This window comes from Magnolia sinica, chromosome 10, assembly GCF_029962835.1.
Source record: "Magnolia sinica isolate HGM2019 chromosome 10, MsV1, whole genome shotgun sequence".
Taxonomy (NCBI): Eukaryota; Viridiplantae; Streptophyta; class Magnoliopsida; order Magnoliales; family Magnoliaceae; genus Magnolia; species Magnolia sinica.
In genome coordinates, this window is record NC_080582.1 from 7,247,027 (window position 1) to 7,270,797 (window position 23,771).

At 39.3% G+C, this 23,771-nt stretch overlaps 1 non-coding gene across 1 annotated transcript; it reads right to left on the reverse strand.

The window, feature by feature from the left end:
• Positions 1 to 16,611: 16,611 nt before the first annotated feature.
• Positions 16,612 to 16,718, reverse strand: LOC131217820 (small nucleolar RNA R71). The gene has a single exon (XR_009157410.1). It is a non-coding gene; the product is annotated as a small nucleolar RNA R71 (small nucleolar RNA).
• Positions 16,719 to 23,771: the final 7,053 nt, after the last annotated feature.

The following is a 23,771-nucleotide window of genomic DNA, read 5'->3' on the forward strand; positions in this document are numbered from 1 at the left end:
AGCTCACGTCGTGAAATGAGCTTTCAAAATGGATGGACAGCTTGGATGCAACACATGCATTATGGTGGGTCCCATGAAGACCCACAATCATGTATATATAATATAACATAAAATCTATATATAATATATATAATATATATATACACACACACGCACACGCACACACATCAGCCCCACACGTGGGGTGGTGCCACCGTCCACACCTAGACGGTGTAAGTAAAACACACACATCACTGGTGGGTTGCACGTGGGCCCACCATAATGTTGAATGCCGTCTAACCTGCTGGTAAGGTCACACTGACCTGAAAGGAAGGAAAAACAAATTTCCTATTGACGCAAATACCCAAATAGGAGGGCTCCAATGGCAGCCATTAGACCCCACCGTTTCCTTTGATGTGGGCCACCTGAGTCCTAGATCAGATTTATTTTTGGTGTGCGTCCACTTGGGGAAGTGATCCACCCGATGAACGGTGTGGATATCGAATATACATCATGGTGGGGCCCACAGCAGGGGCCGTGGGTCCTTGCCTTCCGCCCGCCCGCAATGACGCTGCAGCGTCCTGCTGCAGCAGCAGCAGGCGCTGCCTTATGTTTGTATTTTTTTTTTTTGAAAAAAAAAAGAATTTTTGAGGTTTTTTGTACATGGAACCCACATCAGTTGAATCCAACCCATTCATTACATTCCATGTCTTAATACAGACCAAACAAGTCTAATTTTCAATATGTTTTGGAGGTGTATAAAAATCAAAGTGCATTTTAATGGTGAGAACTACTGTTTTCTAAGCTATGGCTCGCCAGATAATCGGATTGACTTCATTTTTCGGCTCAACGCCTAAAATGACATGGGTAATAGAATGGAAGGCATGGATTGGCTTGATACATCAGGTTGGGGCCTATAAGGGTGGTCCATCCAAAGTTGAAAGAAAATCAAACTGTCCCTTTGTTTACTTGTCCGTACACAACACTGTAAGTTCACTTTTCACCCTCTGGCATCGTTCCAGCATCCTGGACGCTGGACGGTTGGTTCACACGTATATTTAAGGTGGGCCCCACCACAGATATACTATTAGGGTGGGCCACCGATGGTTGGATAGTGTGGATAATACACACATGACTGGTGGGTCCCACGTCCAGCACCATCTTTCAAGGTGGGTCCACGTTCCAACACCAAAGGAGAAGGAGAGGGAGAAATAGAGAAGAAAAAGGAACGATTGGTGGAAATAGGAGGGACCCCACTACTATGGGCCCCTCTATACAACACATATATCAAGATGGGTCCCACATATGTGGCTCTTAAATCACAAATCAAGTAATAAAATCACCCACCTTTGATCTGCTTGGACCTCTTCTTCCATCAATGCATCCTAGAGCTCCAAAGGGTGCATTTGAACGGTGGAGATTGATTTTGGAGAGTGGGATTGGGTGGTAGAGTGGGCCACACCAAGATCCTCCATGGAAGCCATAGACGTTGGAGCTCTTGGGGTTGTTTTGAGAATGAGAGAGAGATGAGAGAGAGGTAGGTGTGATGGGTGTTAATGAGTGATATAAATTTGTGTAAGAGAGAGTACTTTATGTAAGAAAGAGTTGACTTTAAGGGAAAGGTGGTTGTACTTGGGGATGGGTGAGTGATGGAGGGTGATGTGTACTTGATTGATTTGATATATTGTAGAGATTCTCTCGGGTTTTGCAATGCGCGGCGTTTTCCTCTCACCGAACGCTGGCCCACATCTCCCGACCAGGGTATCGCCTCGGCGCGCGAGTCACGGCATCGGAACCGCGGCGACGGCGCGGTCGCTATGGTAAAGGTCTTGGGTAGAGTCGACTCGGGTTGACCGCATGAGAATTAAGGTCGCGCGCAAATACCGATTAAGGGTCGAAGGTTGTCAGAATTCGACTATCCCACTCTTTTCTATGGTGGGTCCACTTGAACTTTGGATCTGCCCCGTCAGTCAGATGCACCATTTTATGGTGGGCCACGACCTTAAAAATATCATTAAATTATAAAATATTTCAAAAAAATTAAAATACAAATTTTGAATTTTTATTTTCAAAATCTTAAAAAATTTCTCATATTTTAATTTTTTTTCTCAAAAATTTCAAAATTTTGATTTTTTTTCTTCAAAAGCATCATTTTGTTCTCAAAATTTTTCTCAAACATAGTTAAAATTTCTAAACTTTTCAATATTCTTTTTCATATAATATTTTAAATCATTTAAATATTACCTTTTAATTATATATAAAATATTACCTTTTTAATGCTAATTTTAGGGGTTGATCCCAAAATCGAAGTAGATCCAAAGCTCAATTGGACCATTACATAGGAAACAGTGTGGAATAGTGATTTTCCACTGTTGAAACCTTCCTAAGGTCTAAAGTAATTTTTATTTGTCATCCAACCTGTTAATATGATCACAAAGACATGGATGAAGAGAAAGCACAAACATCAGCTTGATCCAAAACTTCTTTGGCCTCCAAAAAAATTTCAATGGTAGATGTTCAATCAAACTGTTTCCTGTGCTGTGGTCCACTTGAGATTTTAATTTTCTTCATTTTTCGGATCACGCCCTCAAATTATCCTTAACATAGATTAACGGAGTGGATAAAATAAATAAATAATAGGTTCTCACGAGGTCAATAAGTTGGGTCACAATTTTGACTAGAATATTTGGCCCATTTTACATGTCTGGTCCATTCACTCTATTTTACTGATCATTACCCTCAAATTGACTAGTTACTCGCCCCGATCATGCTACATATGAGAGAGATATTGGGCAAACAAGATTGATCAACAATTTGAGTGAATTTTGATTTAAACATCTGAAGTTATTTACTTTTCAATCTGAACTGATCAGATTGTCCAAGAACGGTTAAAGGTTGTTCATAATATCAAAAGTATATGAATGAATAGAAAATACAAACATCAGCTAGATCCAAAACTTCTATGGCCTCCAAGAAATTTTAAATGGTAGAGGTTCAATCACACTAGCTATTTCCTGTGGTGTGGTCCACTTGAACTATGGATATGCTTCCTTTTTGTTCTTTAGACCTCAAATTATCTGTTAACATGGATGAATGGAATGGATAAAATAAATAAATAACAGTGGACCCCACAGAGTTTACTCTGGTAAAAGTAACGAGTAACTCACCTAAATGTAGTAGAGAAGGGTTTCCTTAAAACATTCATAATCATATATTGGGCCTGCCTGAATGTGATTCACATATCCAACCCACTCATTATGTTTGTCTCACTTGGATGAGGGATATCAAACCAAGTTTCAACCGCATCCATGTCTGTATTAACTTATAAACAGATTGGAGCTCAAATAAACATCGCGGCAGGCCTTAAGAAGGTTTCAATAGTGGGTGTCACTATCCCACTCTTTTCTATGGTGAGTCCACTTGAACTTTGGATCTACCTCGTCAATCAGATGCACCATTCCATGGTGGGCCACGAGCTTAAAAATAAAGTCAATCCATGACTTGGGTGGGCCACACCACATACTATAGTTGAAAGGGTTACCCTCCCATTAAAACATTCATAATCAGGTTCATAAATCCAACCCATTCATTATGTGTGTCCCACTTGGATGAGGAGTTAGACTAAGTTCTATACACATCCAGAACTCATGTGAGCCCCACCAAATGCTTTTATATGTTTTAGGGATGTCTTCACATAGTTTTAGATGCTATGGCCCACCTGAGTTTCGTATATGACAGATTTTTGGACTTAAAGGAGACACATCAAATGCATGGTGTTGATGTTCTACACACATCATGGTGGGGCGCACACAGATTAACCTCATGGAAAGTTCCCATGAGGTGACCTTATAGTAACATTTCACTATTTTAGGTAACTCCTTCATGGGTGTTACTCCAACCGTGTAGGGCCCCACCTTGATATATTTTATGTATATCGACACTGTCCATATATTTTTCCATCATATTTTAGGATGCAATTTTAAATAATAAGAACTAAATAATCTTAGGTGGGCCATACCAATTAAAATAATATGATGAATAACCATTAAAAACCTTTTGAAGGCCACAAAAGTTTTGGATCAATTTGATTTGATCTTTGTAGTTTACCTTCATCTAGATCTTCTTTACATTATCAACAAGTTGGATTGCAAATAAACATTACTAAAACCTTACGATGGGCTCTTTATAATTTTTAATGGCGAGGTACTATATTGTCATTCGTTCCAGTGGTGTGGTCCACTTAAGATTTAAATCTACACAATTTTTTATACCCGACCAAAAAATGGGTTGGAGAAACGTATGGGCGGCAAGGATATACAACACATCATCAAAATCTCACTTTTGTTATATAACTTTTCAATTTTTCTTGTCAAAATACAAAATCTAGTTTTCTTTTTTAAAAAATATATTTTTTTACAATTTGACAAGTTTTTCACAATTTTGTTTATTTAAATTTTTTTTTTTCAAAATATCATTTTTTTATCGAAATCTCACTTTTGTTATTTAACTTTTCAATTTTTCTTGTCAAAATACAAACTTTAGTTTTCTTTTTTAAAAAATATATATTTTTTTACAATTTGTCAATTTTTTCACAATTTTGTTTAATTTCTTAAATTTTCTTTTTTAAAATATCATTTTTTTTAATCTCACTTTGCTATATATAACTTTTCAATTTTTCTTGTCAAAATACAAAATCTAGTTTCCTTTTTTAAAAAATATTTTTTTTTTTCAATTTGTCAAAATTTTCACAATTTTGTTTAATTTTTTAAATTTTCTTTTTCAAAATATCATTTTTTTTTATCGAAATCTTTTTTTTTTTCAAAATTATCTAAATTTTTCTTAAACATTGTTAATTATTTTTCTAAGTTTCTTAACTATTTTTTTTTTTTCAAAATTCATAATTTTTTCGAGTAGCTTAATTGAGTATTAGAGACGGTCTTTGACAGTCTCTAATAGAGACGGTCTTTGATAGGGCTATAAGACGGTTTAAGACCATCTCCTAATAGAGACAGTCCTTGACAAGCTCTAATAGAGATGGTCCTTGACCGTCTCTAATAGACGGTCTTTGACAGGGCTGTAAGACGGCTAAGGACCATCTCTAATAGAGACAGTCTTTGACAGTCTCAGATTGCAAGTAAAAGACGACCAATGATCATCTCAAATGACCGCATATAAGATGGTCAAGGACCGTCTCTAATGCGGACGGCCAATGATCGTCTCAGATGACCCATATAAGACGGTCAACGACTGTCTTAAATGATTTGTGGACATTCAAAATTTTAAGACAATATTAAGGACGGTCAGGGGCCGTCTAAAATTTTAGAGACAGTCTAGAACTGTCTCTAAATCTATCATTTTTTTTCCATTTTTCACGTTGTGTGTGTGTGTGTGTGTGTGTGTGTGTGTGTGTGTGTGTGTGTGTGTGTGTGTATAATCTACTGTCCAAGAGTTAGAACCCATGTTCCTTAATGACTAGATGAGTTTGCTATCTTTTACTTTTATCTTAGAAGGTGAGTGAGTCAACTAACTCAAAACAATTGGATCTCCTATCTAACAATCCGTCAGTCAATGTTAGTGCAAGTAGTTGACTATTAGTATTTAAGAATACAAGCAATTATACTAAAACAATTTAGAAGTAATAGATTTTCAGTCCATAACCCAAAAGGCATGTGACCAAAGGGAAAGAAAAACCCTAGTACTTATCTCTCCATGCCCAGCTACTGTGTTGTTGACCACCCACCCAGTAGCACCGATGCCACCGTAAGCTTAAACCAGCACCAAGCAGATGTGGGGCCCATGTGGTGTTAATATAACATCAGTTCATCAGGTGGATCACCTCAGGATACACAGAGGACATTAAAATCAATTCTATCCAAAACGCTAGTGGGCTAGAGAGGAAATAATAACGTGGGAAGGGATATATGTTGTTAAACAGATGTCTCAAATCTTGGCTGTCCGAGATCCTTGACCAGTCGAGGGACTGGCTCGACTAGTTGAAGCCTTGCTTCGACTAGTCGAGGGTTACGCAGATGGTGCGCGGATTCTGCGCGGACTACGTAAATTTAAGGCAGTTTCCAGGAATATGCATAAGTGGGAATTCCCTATCTATAAATAGGAATCCCTAGGGCCATTCTAAGATATTCTAAGGCTTTCTAAAGGTATACCAAGGGTTTTTAAAAGGGTTCTAGGGTTTACAAAATGGTGTAGTAAGGGTGAGATTCGAGGTTGTTTGAATCGGGTAAGTCATCTCTTTATAATTTTTGCTTTTATAGTGAAGATCTGTCGCTTTGTGCCATGGTTTTTTCCTGAAAGGGTTTTCCACATTAAATCTTTGTGTTTTTCTTTAGTTTACTTGGTGCCCTTGGATTGTTATTCTAGATCCAAATCTGTGTGATTCTGCAGTACAAATCCAGACAAGTGGCATCAGAGCTATTGTTGGGGCACAAATCTGAATTTGTAGAATTAGCAATAATAGGAAACACCAAGTTTAATATTGAGAAGTACTCAGGAAAAAATAATTTTGAGTTATGTAAGATGAAGATGATTAGTCTATTAACCAAGTAAGATGAAGTTAAGGCTCTTGAGGAGCAGAAAGCTGCTATGAAAGATGAAGAATGAGAGACTTTTGATAGTGATGTTTTAGCCTCCATCTGTTTATGTCTCATGAATAAGGCTCTCGATAATGTTTTGAGGGAGAAAACTTCAGCTAGTTTTTGGGTGAAGTTAGAGGATATCTATGCGAAAAAATTCTCTGACAATTAGCTACACTTGAAGTCACAGTGGTATACCTTCAAAATGACATAGGGTGGAGATCTGGAGGCCCACATCAATAACTTTAATAAATTGGTCTGTAAATTGCTAGATATGAAGGAAGTGATAAAAACGAGGAAGAAGCACATATGTTGTTGAATTCTCTTCCGCCATCGTATGAGTCATTCAGGGACACAATGTGCACCATAAATAAAACCCTGAGTGTTGACACCATTATCTCAGCCTTTCAGAGGAAGGCCATGAGAAAGATAAACGGCAGCATGAGGACATCTTCCGTTGCTCTGATTATGAGGGGCAGGAATACTGATCGAGGTACAGGATCCTCAAGACCTAGATCTAAATCGAAGGGCAAGGGTAAAGGTAACTGTGGAATGACTGAACACATGAAGAAGGATTATACCAATCCTAAAGCGAAGAAAGAAAATTTAGCAGCTTCTTTTAGGGAGGCTAATGTTGTCACATCTAAGAAGAGATAAGTGGGGGTGATGTACTGTCTGTGTTTATGATCGGACATATGCACGATAATCATGGAGATGAGTGGATCCTCAAAACGGGAGCATCATATCACATGACTCGTTATCGAAGTTGGTTCACTAGTTATAGAGAATGCGATGGTGGACAGGTTTTTATGGGTAATGACAATGCTTGTAATGTTATGGCTATTAGTATGATGAGCATCAAGATGTTCGATGGGATGGAGCATACCTTGACTGATGTTAGGGACATTCCTGATATGAAGAAAAGTCTGATTTCTCTCGGTGCACTCAAGACTATAGGGTGAAAGTTCACCGACGACAAAGGTGTCATTAAAGTTACGAAGGGGGTACTCATGGTTATGAGATCACTGAGATTCGAAAACCTTTACAAGTGGAGCAGCAGTAGCAGTTGCAGATTCCACGTATGTGGCATACACGTCTGGGCTACATGAGCGAGCGGGGCATGCAGGTACTTTCTGATCGATGTTTGATTCCAGCTTTTAAGAATTTTGATTTAGATATATACGAGCATTATATATATGGTAAACTATTAAGAGTCAAATATTACATATTAGACCCTAGTTATCACATGGTTTTATGAATATGATAATGCTTAACGTCCTATTACAAGGTGAATTTAGGAGCTTGGACTTAAAAGAGTGCTTAAAAGTCCAAATTTAACGCTCAAAAATCACCAAGGCAAGGTATGGATCCTAAGGGACCGAGATCGTAGAATTTACATGCCAGAGATTCGAGAAAATCAAGTGATTAAAGTTTAAGTGGCCTGAAAGTCGTCCTAAATGCAAGATCATAGGGTTCCTGCCATTCGTTCGGCTCGAAACTTTATATCTGGCTTAAGGACCATAAATTAACCGTACATGTCGAAATTCAACCCTTGGATCCCTCTAAAAGTGGCCCAACGGTCAGATCAGCCCATGAATCATCAATCTGGGGCCCACTTGATCTCTGGATATGCTTCAATTTTGGTCTAAACCCCTTAAATTAAATGAGGAAAGGGATGGATGGAGCGGATTTCTCATAAACATGACAGTGGACCCCACCTTGAGTGTGTGCACCGTGCACAAGTGCACCAGCCGTGCACCAAAAATCAAGAAAGCGCTGACTCGACTCTATTTGGATTCAAGTAGCCCGCCGAACAGGGACTTGTGGTTCCTCCTTGTGGGCCACCATCGTGATTCGACGGTTCGTTGCAAACCGTCCATTGGAATCCCACAGGCCCTCTGATCCAAGCCCAGGTGACAGAATTCCAGAAGACAGCGAGGATTGGATTTTAACCGTCCAAATGGAGGACGGATGGTAATATGAAAAGCTCAATGGGCCACACAAAACTCGACCAAAAGTACCCAATCCCTACTGGTTTTTCAAGAATAATTCAATGAATGGGGTGGATTTCTCTGATGACTTTAATCATGGGCCCCAACGAGAGTTCAGCGCAACTCCCGTGCACATGGCCTGCGTCCAAAAAAACTGAGATTTCTGGGAAGATTGTGGCCCATGATCATCGATCGTTTTGATGATCTGGATCGTCCAAGTGGAGCCCAGGCCAGGGCTGACCCTTGCCATGAAGATAAATGCAAAAATCAGGCCGTTCACCGTCCTGAATAGCAGGCCAAACGCAAGACGCTTTGCATTTTCGTTGCGAAAGTTGGTTGCTGCGCAAGCTTTAACCAACTTGCTCCGTAAGCTTTCACCAACTCTAGCCTCCCAGCCGACCTTCCTAAGGGCTATAAAAGAGAGAAGGGAGAGAGAGAAAAGAATCATCTTTGGGCAGCCGTGGAGGCGATCTTTTGGATGTGAATGAGGAGCAAGAGACAGAGGGAGCTTGGGATGACCATATTTTCTCTCTTTTCCTCTTTATTTTGTTATGTTTTATGAGAATTTAGCATGATCATGTCAGGCTAAAGCGTCTTAACTAGGGTTAAGAGGTAAAGCTTGTAGCATGATTGGGATGGTTACTTTGTTTTGATTCATGTTTTGTTAAACTCTTATGGATTCTAGTTATTTATGAAGGTATATTTTTTGTTGCGACTCAAATTACAATAGCTCTGCAATAGTTTAATAGTTCTTCTTTTCCTAAATTGAGATTGTGAAATTAGGAAATTCTGTTGTTCACCATCGTCCCATGGGCATGGTAGGGTGACAGAATCCTTCCTAACTTTCACAATTCTCGTATGATTGGTTGTGGCTTTGTAAATTGCTGTTATTTGTCATAGTCTCCTGGGTATGGTTTGGTGACAGAATCACTTACAAATCTTCACCACTGTTATCTATTGATGATTAAGTCCATGAGAAGTTCAAAGATCTGACAAATCTCATCTTACCAACTAGATAGGATATGACTCTTATTCCAGTTGTGTCCTTGAATTATGCAAGGTAGTATCCCAATTGCTACAAGTGGATCCTTGGCACCTTAGTTTCCCACTTTTGAATTTTACAAGTTTTAGTTTAAGATTTCACCATTATTCCTTTAAAATTTTTTAATTTAGATTACGTCTTTGTCTAGTTCTAATTCTGGTTACTTTCAGAATACGTACAAGGTTCGGTCCCTGTGGATTCGACTTCGGTCTTATCGAGATTATTACTACATCACAACCCTATGCTTGGGGTGTGAACAAGTTTTTGGCGCCGTTGCCGGGGACTGATGGTTACGTTTTTCTGAGATTAACTAGTTTTAGAATTATATTAAGATTAAAGTTTTCTAACTTTGGGATTAGGTTTTATATTTCTTATTTTAATTCTAGGATTCCTTTTATCTTTAGAATCTAACTTAGTTTTCTATTTTTAGGTTTAGAAGCTTTCCTTTTTCTAGTATTAAAAACTAATCGTTCTTTTTAATTTTTATTTTTAGAATTCTTATTTTTAGAAACTAACTTGCTTTGTTTTCTTTTGCAGGATTCTAACATAGGAACTTCCAATCTGGTAACTTCGTTCTAATTTTCTCTTTCTATTTCTAGATCTCTTATTGCTGTAGGATTTTTCTTTTATTCTTAGGATTAGATTTAGAGTTAGGGTTTCACCATGCAAGAGTTGAAACGTGTGTATGCTGAGATAGCTAAGAAATCTTGGAAAAGTTTTATGAAGTATGATGATTATGATGGGAAACAGCATATGCCTCAAATATTTTCTGAAAATTTCTTCAACCAATCGAAATATGATGCTCCACCGATTAAGAAGTCCTTCGGTGATTATCTGCGGAAAAATAATTGCATTCCACGAGTTAAGAAAACAGTATGTGATTATTGGAATGATGACGCGTATCAACTCTCGACCTATGACCCGTATGATTATAATCAGTGGAAATAGAAATATTTCAAAGTTGAGTCAGTAAAACATCATGGTAAAAACCCTCTTAGATCAGCCACTTTAACGATCCAAGAGGAGTCACCTCCGAGTTACATAGACTATGTTACTAACATGAGGAAATTATTAGAAATACTTTAATCACGGCTCGATAGGCTAACTATAACGCCCCAACTTTTCAGGACCCAAGTATACGACCCGTTTCCCAGAAATCCGAGTGTTAACTTATAGAGAGACGAACTCCATACATAACTCTTTTTTTTCTTTCATCAGAGTTAGAAATTTAGCGTAGCATGGACAAATCTTACATAATGGAAAATTTACATTTACATTTAAAATGTGTAAAAGATCGCTCATAATGACTTATACAAACAGATGTCTCTAACTTACAATTGCAAGGGGAAATGATGTTACATGTAAACAAAGAAAATTATAACAAATCTTGAACAGTAAAACCACGTAGCAACTCTTGATAATATATACAATCATGCATCTTCAACAGTGGTACTCTGCTCCTCATCAGTCTGAACCTGAAAATCAATTAAGCCACCTGTGCTACCTGTACGGTTATATATTTGATGGATGAGTGGCCAACTCAATGTGAATTCTCCTCAAGATTACACACTGCCGCATTAGGTAAACATAGTTATAAAGCAAAGCATACAAAACAATACATGATTCAGGTCTTATTAGATGTATGGATGCATGAATGCAATCATCGTCTCGGGGATGCTCATCTATGTGGAATTTGGGCTCGTCATCTATGCAATCATCGACCTAGGAAAAGTATCCAGTTGAACAGAGGCTAGTCGTCAGCGAAAACATACTATGTGAGGCGTAACGACTGCCTATCGTACATCACGTACGTTAGCGACAGACGCTGATCTGTGTCATGTATGCATGATTAGCCAACCCATTATTAGTTTAGTTACAATAAGCTAATTTAAATAAGCTCAAGGTCACTGCAGGGGCTCGTCACCAGCGTAAGCCGACAGCTCGGGCATAGGTCCCATACCACCATCCCAGGCTCACAAGACTACCACCTTAGGATGTTTAATGGAAATCCGTCGACTAGTAGCTAATCATATTTCACTATATGGGGCTTACCATTACATGGTTGCATAGAAATGGTACATCGAGCCACATAGGGCAAATACCAAAATCGAGCCTCACAGGGCAAATGTCAAAACTAAGCCACATAGGGCGAATTTTGAAACTAAGCCACATAGGGCGATTATTAAAACCATGCGATAAAGGTCATCCTTGAAAATCACTTAACACAACAACTCATGGATGGTAGTGCCACATCAATATCCAATTCAAATCGTCATTCAACAACCACTAAGTCGAAGGCCCATTATAATCATAATCAATTAGGTTACATCCCAAGTATGGGTGTACATTTATAAGCGGGGGTTTCCCACTGATGTACCAATTCAAGTTCCATAAGTAAACTGTAAGTAATCCAAAAGTATGAGAAAAATATGCAGAATAATTATTAAGCATGTTATCTGACATATCAATTTCAACAATTAGCACACGTACTCACAAGGCAAGAAGTCAATTAACAATTCAACGTTAAATTAAAACTACCACTTATGCTAATGGGAAAGATGGAAAGCTCAAGGGGAAGAATCATCACCAAAGAGTCGTAATATGCCTCTTGATTCAATTTTTTCCGCGTGAAGTTAGTGGCTCCAAGTCACTTACTTAGTACCTTAGAGAATTCGTTTGTATTAGACAATGATTCCTAAAGCTTTAAGCACATAAGGGATTAATGCGGCTTGAAAGGCCCATATTTAAATTGTTTGGACCTTCATTAAGAGAACCAGGCCCACCAAATACTTGCCCCAAAAAGTAGCCTGACTAGGCTTAACCTGGGCCTGATCTGGCCCAACTTGGTGGCTCCAAGGTAGCCCAAAAACTGGGCTTGGCTCCCATGAGTTTAAGCTGGGCCTAACTAGCCCAGTTTGCTAGGCCCAAAACAAGTGTTCCAGCTGGCCCAAGGCCTATACCATTCTCTGTGGGCAGCCCACCTGCTAGCAGGGTGCGGCTAAAATTCAGGCCCATTTGCAGCCCAGCTCGGGACAGCCTAGTTATGGGCTGTTTTTAGCGTGGATTTTTGGCCCATTTGAATGGCTATTACCAGAGTATATTGAGGGCCTGTTTTGAGTCCTGTTTCCAACAAGTTGCACAGCTCAGCTGGGGCCCGTTTTCTGTCAAAATTTCTCCCCAGTTGAGGTTGATTTTAGCTCGCATTTTGACCGATATACGGCCAGTTTCCAGTGCCCTCCATGGCCTGCTGAAGATCCGTTTTCACAGGCTATTTTTTTGGGCCGATTGGTGGACATTCTCAGCTCATATTTAGAGGCCATGCTGAGGCTTGTTGCAGTCCCAAATACGGCCCAGATGGCCTAGTGAGTGTTGGGTTTCAAGTCGACGTGCAGCCTGATTGCTGGCCGAGCTCTAGCCCGATTCCATGGCTAACAAAGGCTGGTTTGGGGCTGTTGCTAGTTGTTGAGGGTCAAATATTGCATATCAGACCCAATTATTGCCTAGATTTACGAACAGGATACTGTTTAATAACCCGATTTACTTGTGTTTGTGTTGCAAGGTGACTTTATGAGCATGGACTGAAAAAGGGAGCTTAAAGCATGGATTTAATGCTCCGATGACACCAAAGGAAAGGAATGGATCCCAAGGGACAAGATTGACGGAATTACACACTAGTGATCTGAGAAATTCGAGAAATTGAAGCTCAAGTGGCCTGAAAGTCAGCTAGAATGCTAGATCACAGGGTTTCCACCATCAGTTTGGCTCAAAATTTCATATGTAGCTTGAGGACCATAAATTAACCGTATAAGTCAATTTTTAACCATTGGATCCCTGTGGAAGTGGGCCAACGGACAGATTGGCCTATAAATCACTCATCTGGAGCCCAACTGATATCTGGATATGCTTCAATTTTGGTCTCAACCCTTTAAATTATATGAAAAACAGGTTGGATGGAGTAGATTTTCTGAATACATCTCAGTGGACCCAGGCTTGAAGCACGTGTACACAGTGCACGTGGTCCTGCTGTGCACCAAATTTCATGAAGTCGGTTAACGCACGCTAACCGACTCAAATCTCTTTGCTGCGCAAAGACACCAGCAGACGGACAGAGTCCGTCCGGGTTTTGATTGTGGGTCCCACCCATCATGTATTTTGATAATCCGGACCATCCATGTGACTCACGTGGCCCATATCACTCAGGTCTAGGTGAAAGTATTTCGAAAGATAGCATATAACTTATCTCAGCCGTCCAAATGTAAGATGAACGGCAGAGAAAAAGATCCTATGGACCTCATCAAAAGAAGGAAAAATATACACAATTCCGACCGAAATTCTGAGAGGAATCTGGTGGACGGAGTGGATTTTCCAAAGTGATCTTAAGTGGGCCCCACCGAGAGTTCAGCATCGGCTCGCGCACAGAGCCTACGTCCGTGAAAAACGGCCGCTGTGGGCCGGTTCCATGATCCCGATCACGGTCGGATTAATAATTCAAACCGTCCAATGTGTATCTCATCCAAAAACTCCCCCCCCCCCCCCCCCCCCCCGAATGTTGCATTTTTGGAAGGATATCAAGGAAAATGGTGCTGTTTTGGCATGGTTTTTGGGCTGCGTAAATAGACTTACGCAAGGAATTTTTGTGGTGCGTAGGAAGTTTCAAAGTCGGTTGCTGTGCATTCCACCAGCTCCTTTACACACAGACTCTCCACCGACTCCAGCCACCGATTGCAACACTTATAAAAAGGAGAAGAAAAGAGAGAGTTGGGGACCGATCGGTTGGGATTCAAGGAGCTTGGCTGGGATGTGAAGCAAGAAGAGAGACAGGGCAGAGACGGGTTCTAATTTCCCTTCTTCTTCTTTAGTCTTTTCTTTTATGAATTTTTTTCAAAGATTATAACCTCATCATGTCTGGCTAAACCTCCTAGCTAGGGCTAAGAAGTAAAGCTTGTAGCATGATGGGAGACTTGTTGCTTGTGCCATTTGTTTAGACTGAAGTGATGCTGATTTTGGTTTACTTGAGGGAATGTTTTTAGTTTTTTTTAATGGTCTGTTGTGACTAAAATTACAGTGGGTCTGTGATAGCTTTGAGCATGTTCCTTTCCTTTTTATGTTTATGACGTCAGGAAGCCCTGTTGTTCACCATCGTCTCCTGCGCATGGTCGGATGACGGTACCCTTCCTAACCTTCATACATCAATGATTGGTTGCCAATTAGTTTAATTCTATTGTTTGCTTTGTCTCCTGGGCATGGTTTGGTGATGGAATCCATTCTAATACATACACCTTTCATCTCTTGACAACTATATCAAAGGAAGTTCAGTCTTGATTTTTATGGTTACACCCTTCAACTGGATGAAAATAGACTCCAAGTCCAGATGAGTTTTTGATGCAGGCATAAGATCTCCCTGATCTCTACAAGTAGATCCTCTGAATCTCTAGTTTCCTACCTTTGAATTCTACATATTTTAGTTTACTATTTCATCATTATTCCTCAAATCTACCTGATTTAGATTTCATCTTTTTCTAGTTCTAGTTCTAGTTATTTTCAGATTACCTACAGGTTTCAGTCCCTTGAGATTTGACCTCGGTCTTACCAAGTTTATTACTACATCACAACCCTATACTTGGGGAGTGAACAAGTTTTTGGTGCCGTTGCCGGGGATTAACGGCTTCATTTTTTGAAATTAACTAGTTTTAGGATTAGTTTAAGATTATGATTTTTCTAACTTTAGGTTTAGGTTTTTTTAATTTCTAAAAACTAACTTGTTTTCCTGTTTTGTAGGATCTTGACATAAACTTCTAAATTGGTAATCCCTTTCTAATTCATCTGCTTTTTCTATTTTTAGAATTAGGGTTTGAGTTTTAGAAATTTTCTAATTCTAGTATTTTTCTATTTTTAGGAAATAGTTTATTTTTAGAAACTTTCCTCTTTTGTTTTTAGAAACTAGGTTAGCTATTTCCCTTTTTAGAAATTGTTTCTAATTTTAGAAACTAACTCATCTTTCCTTTATTTTATTTTTAGAAACTTTCTAATTTTAGGTTTGAATTTTCTATTTTAGAAACCTTCTAATTCTGGGTCTTTTTTTTAGAAACTAACTTAGCTTCTAGGTTTAGGGAACTTTCCTTTTTAGAGACTAACTTTCTATTTTTGTTTTTAGTAACTTTCTAATTCTAACTCTTTTAGAATCTAACTTTGTTTCCTAATTTATTTTTAGAAATTTCCACTTTCCTTTAGAAATTTCTTCTTTTAAAAACTAGTTGACTTCTATCTTTCTTTTTAAGGATTTTCTAATTCTAGACCTTCCCTTTAGAAACTGACTTGTTTTGTTTTCTTTTGCAGGTTTTTAACTTAGGGACTCCAATTTGGTAACTTCTTTCCAATCCTCTCTTTCTTTCTAAATTTTCTTTTCCTTTCTTAGAATTAGGCTTCGAATTTGATTGAGGGCTGTGAGTGTTTCATGCCCAAGTGGGCCCATGACAACACTCGACGTCTCTTGACTGGATGATTGGTTGAGGGGTTAACTATCCATCGCACGACTAAATACCACTCGAAATCCCCTAAGTTAATTGAAGTAATGACTGAGAACCAACCTCTTCTACCTCAACCCAGGGTGGAAGACATTCAGGATGAGAATGAGGTGCATCAAGCACTCCCGCCTCATACTTTACGAGATTATTTACAACCAGCGGGGTTAAGTACGCCCTTATGCATGGTTTTTCTCGAAAATACAGGACATATGGACATCAAGCCAGGGGTTATCCAACTCCTTCCTAAGTTCCATGGGCTTGAATCTGAAGAACCATATCTACATTTGAAAGAGTTTGACGAGATCATAGCCACTTTATATTTTCAAAATGTATCTGAGGACACAGTCAAGCTGAAACTCTTTTCCTTTTCCTTGAAGGAGAAGGCTAAGACGTGGTTACATTCACTGCGTCTTAGATCCATTGGCACATGAAATGATATGCAAAGGGAATTTATAAAGAAATTTTTTCCACATCATAAAACGATTACCCTTAGAAAAGCAATCATGAACTTCACCCAAAAGGAGGATGAAACATTTTACCAATGTTGGGAAAGGTTCAAGGATTTGGTCAGTTCATGCCCACAACACGGCTTTGAAACGTGGCGCATTACAAATTTTTTCTATGATGGACTGACATCTTCCATGCACCAAATGGTCGAGGCAATGTGTAATGGAGAATTTATTAATAAAAATATTGACGAGGTATAGGATTACCTCGATAGTCTTGCTGAAAAAACACAATCATGAGACTATTACCCAAAATCGAACACCACGTCTAGGCCGACTCAATCTAAGGAGAAAGGTGGATTGTATCTCTTGAAAGAAGAGGATGATCTCAAGTATAAAGTGACTATACTCATAAAAAAGTTGAGGCCGTGGAAGGAAAGAAGGATAAGGTCAATGAAAGTGTTTGCAGCATCTATGATTGCAACATTCATACAACTGAAAAGTATCCTACGATACCCACCATTCGAGAAGTGTTGGATGAACAATCCAATGCTGTAAATACTTATCAAAAATCTTTCAATGGACTGACCTCTAATACGTACAATCTTGGTTGGAACAATCATCCAAACTTTACTTGGAGAAATGGACAAACTGCTACCCCTCAAAGTTTCTTCAATCAAAATCCAATTCAGGGGAAACCTCAAGAAGAACCGATTCAAAATTCCATGCAAGAGCTGACCCAGGCAATGTGAGATTTTATGCAAAAGATGAATTCACATATGACGGTTATAGAAAAGGGGATGCTTCTTGCATAACCGCTCCCCAATCCTAAACCGCAATACGAGATAAGTAATCCCAGCTCTTCAAATCAAATGGAGCACGCTAAATCCATCACCACTCTTAAGAGTGGGAAGATCATTGATAAAATCCTTCCGGTTAGGCCCGAAAAGCCTCAAGAACCAAAAAAGGACAACAATGATGGATCTAGTGAGGCCCCACGAAAATTAAAACCGGAACTTCTAGAAAAGTCAGTTGCTCCATTTTCCTAACGGTTGGTCTCACCAAAACCTCTTTCTAACTCTCAGGATATCCTAGAGGTGTTGAAACAAGTGAAAGTCAACATTCTTCTACTTAATGTCGTAAAACAGATACCTTCATATGCCAAATTCCTGAAAGACTTATGCACGACCAAACGATGGCAGAGTATTCAAAAGAAGATCTTCTTGACTGAGAAAGTGAGTATCATCCTAAAGCAAGACATGCCACAGAAATTCAAAGATCCCGGTAGCCCAACCATATCATGTGTAATCGGGGACCACCGAATTGATCATGCACTTCTTGACTTAGGAGCGAGCGTCAATCTAATTCCCTACTCGGTATACGAACAGTTATGTTTAGGTGAATTAAAACCCACCCTAACCACACTACAACTTGTTGATCGCTCTGTTCGTGTACCAAGAGGGATAATTGAGGATGTGTTGGTCCAAGTTGATAGATTTTACTACCCTGTAGATTTTATCATCCTGGACACTGAACCCATCAATAACATGAGCACTCAGATTCTCATCATTCTTAGTCGCCCATTCCTTGCCACTTCAAACGTAATTATCAATTGTAGGAATGGTGTCATGACTATGTCTTTTGGGAATATGACATTGGAGTCAAACATCTTTTTCAATAACGGCAGAAACTTAGAGGATGATGACGATTTCCACGACATTAACATGATTGACTCTTTAGTGGAAGATACGACACCTCTAATCTTATCCTCTGACCCTCTAGAGACGTGTTTGGCCCACTCCCATGATTTTGATGATGACGTGATTAAGGAGACATGTGCCTTGCTTGATACTGCACCGGTACTTGAAGTTAATCGGTGGAGGCCATAATTTAAAAAGTTGCCCTAAACTGATGTAGTGCCTCTACCGTCTAACCTCAAGCTGCCGAAGCTTGACCTAAAACCTTTGCCCTCTAATTTGAAATATGTCTATTTAAGTTAAGATGAGACATACCCAGTGGTGATCCCTGCCCACCTGTAGAAAGAACAGGAGAGTATGCTTATATCTACTCTCATTGAGCATAAGGGAGCCCTTGGATGGACGATAGTGGACATCAAGGGGATCAACCCCTTGATTTGTACTCACAGCATATATCTTGAGGATAATACGAAGACGCTCGGCAATCACAACGTAGACTAAATCCAAACATGAGGGAAGTGGTTAACGCCTAAGTTCTTAAACTATTGAACGTAGGGATCATATACCATATATCCGATAGTCAATGGGTGAGTCCAACTCAGGTAGTTCCTAAGAAGTCCGGGATCACCATCGAAGCCAATGCCAATAATGAACTCGTGCCAACTAGAGTTACTACTGTTTGGAGAATGTGCATTGACTATAAGAAGCTGAATACCATCATGTGGAAAGACCACTTTTCTTTGCCCTTCATTGATCAAATCTTGGAAAGGCTACCTAGTCATTCCTATTACTGTTTCCTTGACGGGTATTCGGGCTACAATCAGATTGAAATCGCCCCTGAGGATCAGGAAAAGACCACATTTACATGTCTCTATGGCACCTTTGCCTACAGAAGGATGTCATTCGGATTATGTAATGCCCCTGCCACCTTTCACCGATGTATGATGAGTATCTTTTCTGACATGGTGGGAAAATATCTAGAGGTCTTCATAAATGATTTCTCTATTCTCGGTTCATCTTTTAGCAAGTGTTTAGAAAGTCTTAAATATGTGCTAAAAAAATGTGAAGAGAAGAACTTGGTACTTAATTGGGAGAAGTGTCATTTCATGGTTCATAAGGGAGTTGTCCTTGGACATATTGTCTCGTCTAAAGGAATCAAGGTGGATAAGGCAAAAATTGATCTTATCTCTAACCTTCCTCTACCCAAGAACATACGGGACGTGCGATCCTTCTTAGGACATGCTGGGTTTTACAGAAGATTCATAAAGGACTTTAGTCTCATCTCTCGTCCTTTATGTAATCTACTTCAAAAGGATGCACCATACGAGTGGACTGAGCCATGTTAGGAAGCTTTCACTAAGCTTAAGGGCATGTTGACTAGTGCACCCATTATACAACCACCCGACTGGAGCCTTCCTTTTGAGCTTATGTGCGACGCTTCTGATTATGCTCTTAGAGCGGTTCTAGGTCAGAGAAAAGATAAGAGGCCTTACATCATTCATTATGCGAGTAGGACTCTAAATCCTGCCCAAGTGAACTACTCGACTACGGAAAAGGAACTCTTAGCCGTAGTGTTCGCCTTGGACAAATTTAGGTCCTACTTGATCGGATCCAAGATCATTATATACATGGATCATGCGGCACTCAAGTATCTTCTTTCTAAGAATGATTCTAAGCCCCGCCTGATAAGATAGATCCTTCTACTCCAAGAATTTGATTTGGAAATTAAAGATAAAAAGGGAGTAAAGAGCGTAGTGGCCGATCACTTTTTCCTCCTTAATACCTCTGATTCCCTTGAGGCGACCCATATTAATGATATGTTCCCTAATGAACAACTGTTCAGAGTCTCCCATTCACCTTGGTTTGCTGATATCGCTAATTATCTTACCACAGGTTCCATACCGACACATTGGACTGCACAAGATAAGAAGAAATTCTTTACCAAGGTACGCAACTTTTTTTGGGATGATCCATATTTGTTTAAATATTACCCAGACTAAATCCTGAGGAGATGTGTGCCAGATGATGAGCATCAGAGTGTCATCTCCTTTTGTCACTCACAGGCCTGTGGTGGTCAGTTTTCTGCCAAAAAGACCACAGCCAAGATTTTGCAGGGTGGCTTTTACTAGCCCACTATGTTCAGAGACACTCATAAGTTTTGCAAAGCTTGTGAGCGTTGTCAGAAATTGAAAGCGTTGTCTCGTCGAAATATGATGCCCTTGAATCCCATTCTTATCATCAAGGCATTTGATTGCAGGGGCATCGATTTCATGGGGCCATTCCCCCAATCTTTTGAAAATCTATATATTTTTGCTCGCTGTAGACTATGTCACTAAATGGGTTGAAGCGATTCCGTGTCGGAATAATGACCATCGCACGGTCATTAAATTCCTAAAAGAGAACATCCTTTCCCAATTTGGAACGCCTCGAGCTATCATTAGTGATGGGGGCTCACACTTTTGTAATAGGCCATTCGAGAGTTTAATGAAGAAATACAATATCCCTCATAAGGTGAGCACCCCATATCACCCACAGACAAGTGGGCAAGTTGAGATTTACAATAGGGAGATCAAACACATTTTGGAGAAAACGGTTAACCTTGACCATAAGGATTGGTCAATCCGATTAACTGACGCCTTATGGGCTTACCATACTGCGTTTAAAACCCATATTGGAATGTTTCCCTTTAGACTTGTCTATGGGAAGGCTTGTCACTTGCCTGTGGAGTTAAAACATAGATCCTACTAGGCAATCAAAAAATTGAATTTCAATCTAGACAACGCTGGCTCGCTACGCAAACTTCAGTTGAATAAACTCAAAGAAATTCAGAACCGTGCATACGAGAACTCGAGAATTTATAAGGACAGAATGAAGGCGTTTCATGACCAACGTATTCTACGGAAATCATTCACACCTGATCAGAAAGTCTTTTTGTATAATTCTCGATTACATCTCTTTCCAGGGAAGATTCGATCTCGTTGGACTGGCCCTTACATTGTGGTCACTGCGTATCCTCATGGGGCCGTTGAGATAAGAGATCCTGACAATGGCAAGAAGTTTAAAGTAAATGGACATTGCTTAAAGCCATTTATCGAGAAATTTGATTCAGAGGACATGTCCATACATCTGACTGATCTTGTTTACCAGGATTGATCTCCTAGTCTGATGGAGGTATAAGTAGGTTTCCTATTTTCATAGGACTAGGGTAGTTTGCTTCATGCTGTTCTAGGTTAATTTGTTGTCTGGCTGAAGACGTTAAACTTAGTGCTCTTGGGAGGCAACCGAGCTTTTCATTCCATTTCATTTTCCTAGTTCAATGTTTGTGGGTAACATGCTGCAAACCCTCACGAGACTATAACTCGTCCACTAAGGGCAACCTAGGGGTTTAAAGGCTTATTGCATAAGCTAAATGTAATCGAAATCACCTGCGAAAGTTGTATAGGTAGGATCTTCTTTTTGTGATGTTATTTTTGTTATTTTGCTTTTGTTGATTTCTCTCTTGTGCTAACCCGCTCTTATGCTATAATATCTTTGGAAAGCCTCTTGATTCTCCATCCAGGTACAATCTTCCCATCACTTCTCATTTACTTTCATTGTCTCATGTACATTGCGAGCATATCTTTTACATTGAGGACAATGTAGACTTTAGGTTGGGGGTGGGAGATTAGGTCTCTTAATCGATGTTTTCTTGGTCTTAAGCGCGAAAATTGTGAAAATTTTTAAATTTTTCTGGAATTTCGTATGAATTCGAAGTGATTTTGACAGCCATCTTGGATTTAGAATTACAAGATAAGTGATGTTGGTAATTTATGACTCTTAGATTCAGTTATCTGTTAGATTTCATAGTTAAGTTTGAATTGTTAATCCATGACTAAAAGTTTTAAACATTGATTGAGTCATGATATTCACAGGACACATCTCGCTTGCACATTAAGGTTTCAGTTCGATATTGAATTGTAATTTGGTGATCATTAAGCATGGAAGGAACCAACCTGGGGAATTTGTCTATCGTGTTTAATAAGAAGAATATAGAAAAAGAAAAAGAAGTTCTTAAAAAGAAAAAAAAAAGAAAACAAAAGAGAGAGAAAAGAATTTAAAAAAAAAGAAAAAAAAAAGAAAAAGAAAAAGAATACCCAGCTAAAAAATAGTTGTCATCAGGAAAGGGTTGGGTATACAATCTTCACCATAGGTTTTCTCCCTATAGGTGCAGATTCGATTCCCCTCCCCCTCGATGGAAAAATCAAAAGCTGGAAGAATGGAAAAGAAGAACTGTAAGGCAAGTTCTTATTTAGGTTTTGGTTTTCCTCAATGCTATTTGAATCATTGATGTGATCATGGAAATTGATAATTGGATCTCTTAATGATGGTAAGTCGGGATTACACTATACACCCATGAAACTCAATATTTAGAATTTTCTAATTGATGGATTAATACTTTGAACTTGACTATGTAATTTACGGTGCGCTTGAGTCCATGAGAAAGTAATGCCTAACATTCATGAATCTTAGAATTCTAGGATCTGGATAGTTTTTCAAAAATTACTCAGGTTCAAAGAAATCATCCTATAATTCTCAAACGTATTTTTTGCATACTTTGCTCGGGACTAGTAAGATGCTGGTTGGGGGTTGTGTTAAGGGTCAAATATTGCATATCAGACCCAGTTATTACCTAGATTTATGAACAGGATACTGTTTAACAGCCTGATTTACTTGTGTTTGTGTTGCAAGGTGACTTTATGAGCATGGACTGAAAAAGGGAGCTTAAAGCATGGATTTAATGCTCTGATGACACTAAAGGAAAGGAACGGACCCCAAGGGACCAAGATTGACGGAATTACATGCTAGTGATCTGAGAAATTCGAGAAATTGAAGCTCAAGTGGCCTGAAAGTCAGCCAGAATGCTAAATCATAGGGTTTCCACCATCAGTTTGGCTCGAAACTTCATGTGTAGCTTGAGGACCATAAATTAACCGTATAAGTCAATTTTTAACCATTGGATCCCTGTGGAAGTGGCCCAATGGACAGATCAGCATATAAATCACTCATCTGGGGCCCAATTGATATCTAGATATGCTTCAATTTTGGTCTCAACCCTTTAAATTATATGGAAAACAGGTTGGACGGAGCAGATTTTCTAAATACATTTTAGTGGACCCAGGCTTGAAGCACGTGTACACAGTGCACGTGGTCCTGCTGTGCACCAAATTTCATAAAGTCGGTCAGCGTACGTTGACCGACTCAAATCTCTTTCCTGCTCAAAGACACCAGCGGACGGACAGAGTCCATCCGAGTTTTGATTGTGGGCCCCACCCATCATGTATTTTGATAATCCGGACCGTCCATGTGACTCACGTGGCCCATATCACTCAGGTCTATGTGGAAGTATTTCAAAAGATAGCATATAACTTATCTCAGCCGTCCAAACGTAAGATGAACGGCACAGAAAAAGATCCTGTGGACCTCATCAAAAGAAGGAAAAATATACACAATTTCGACCGAAAT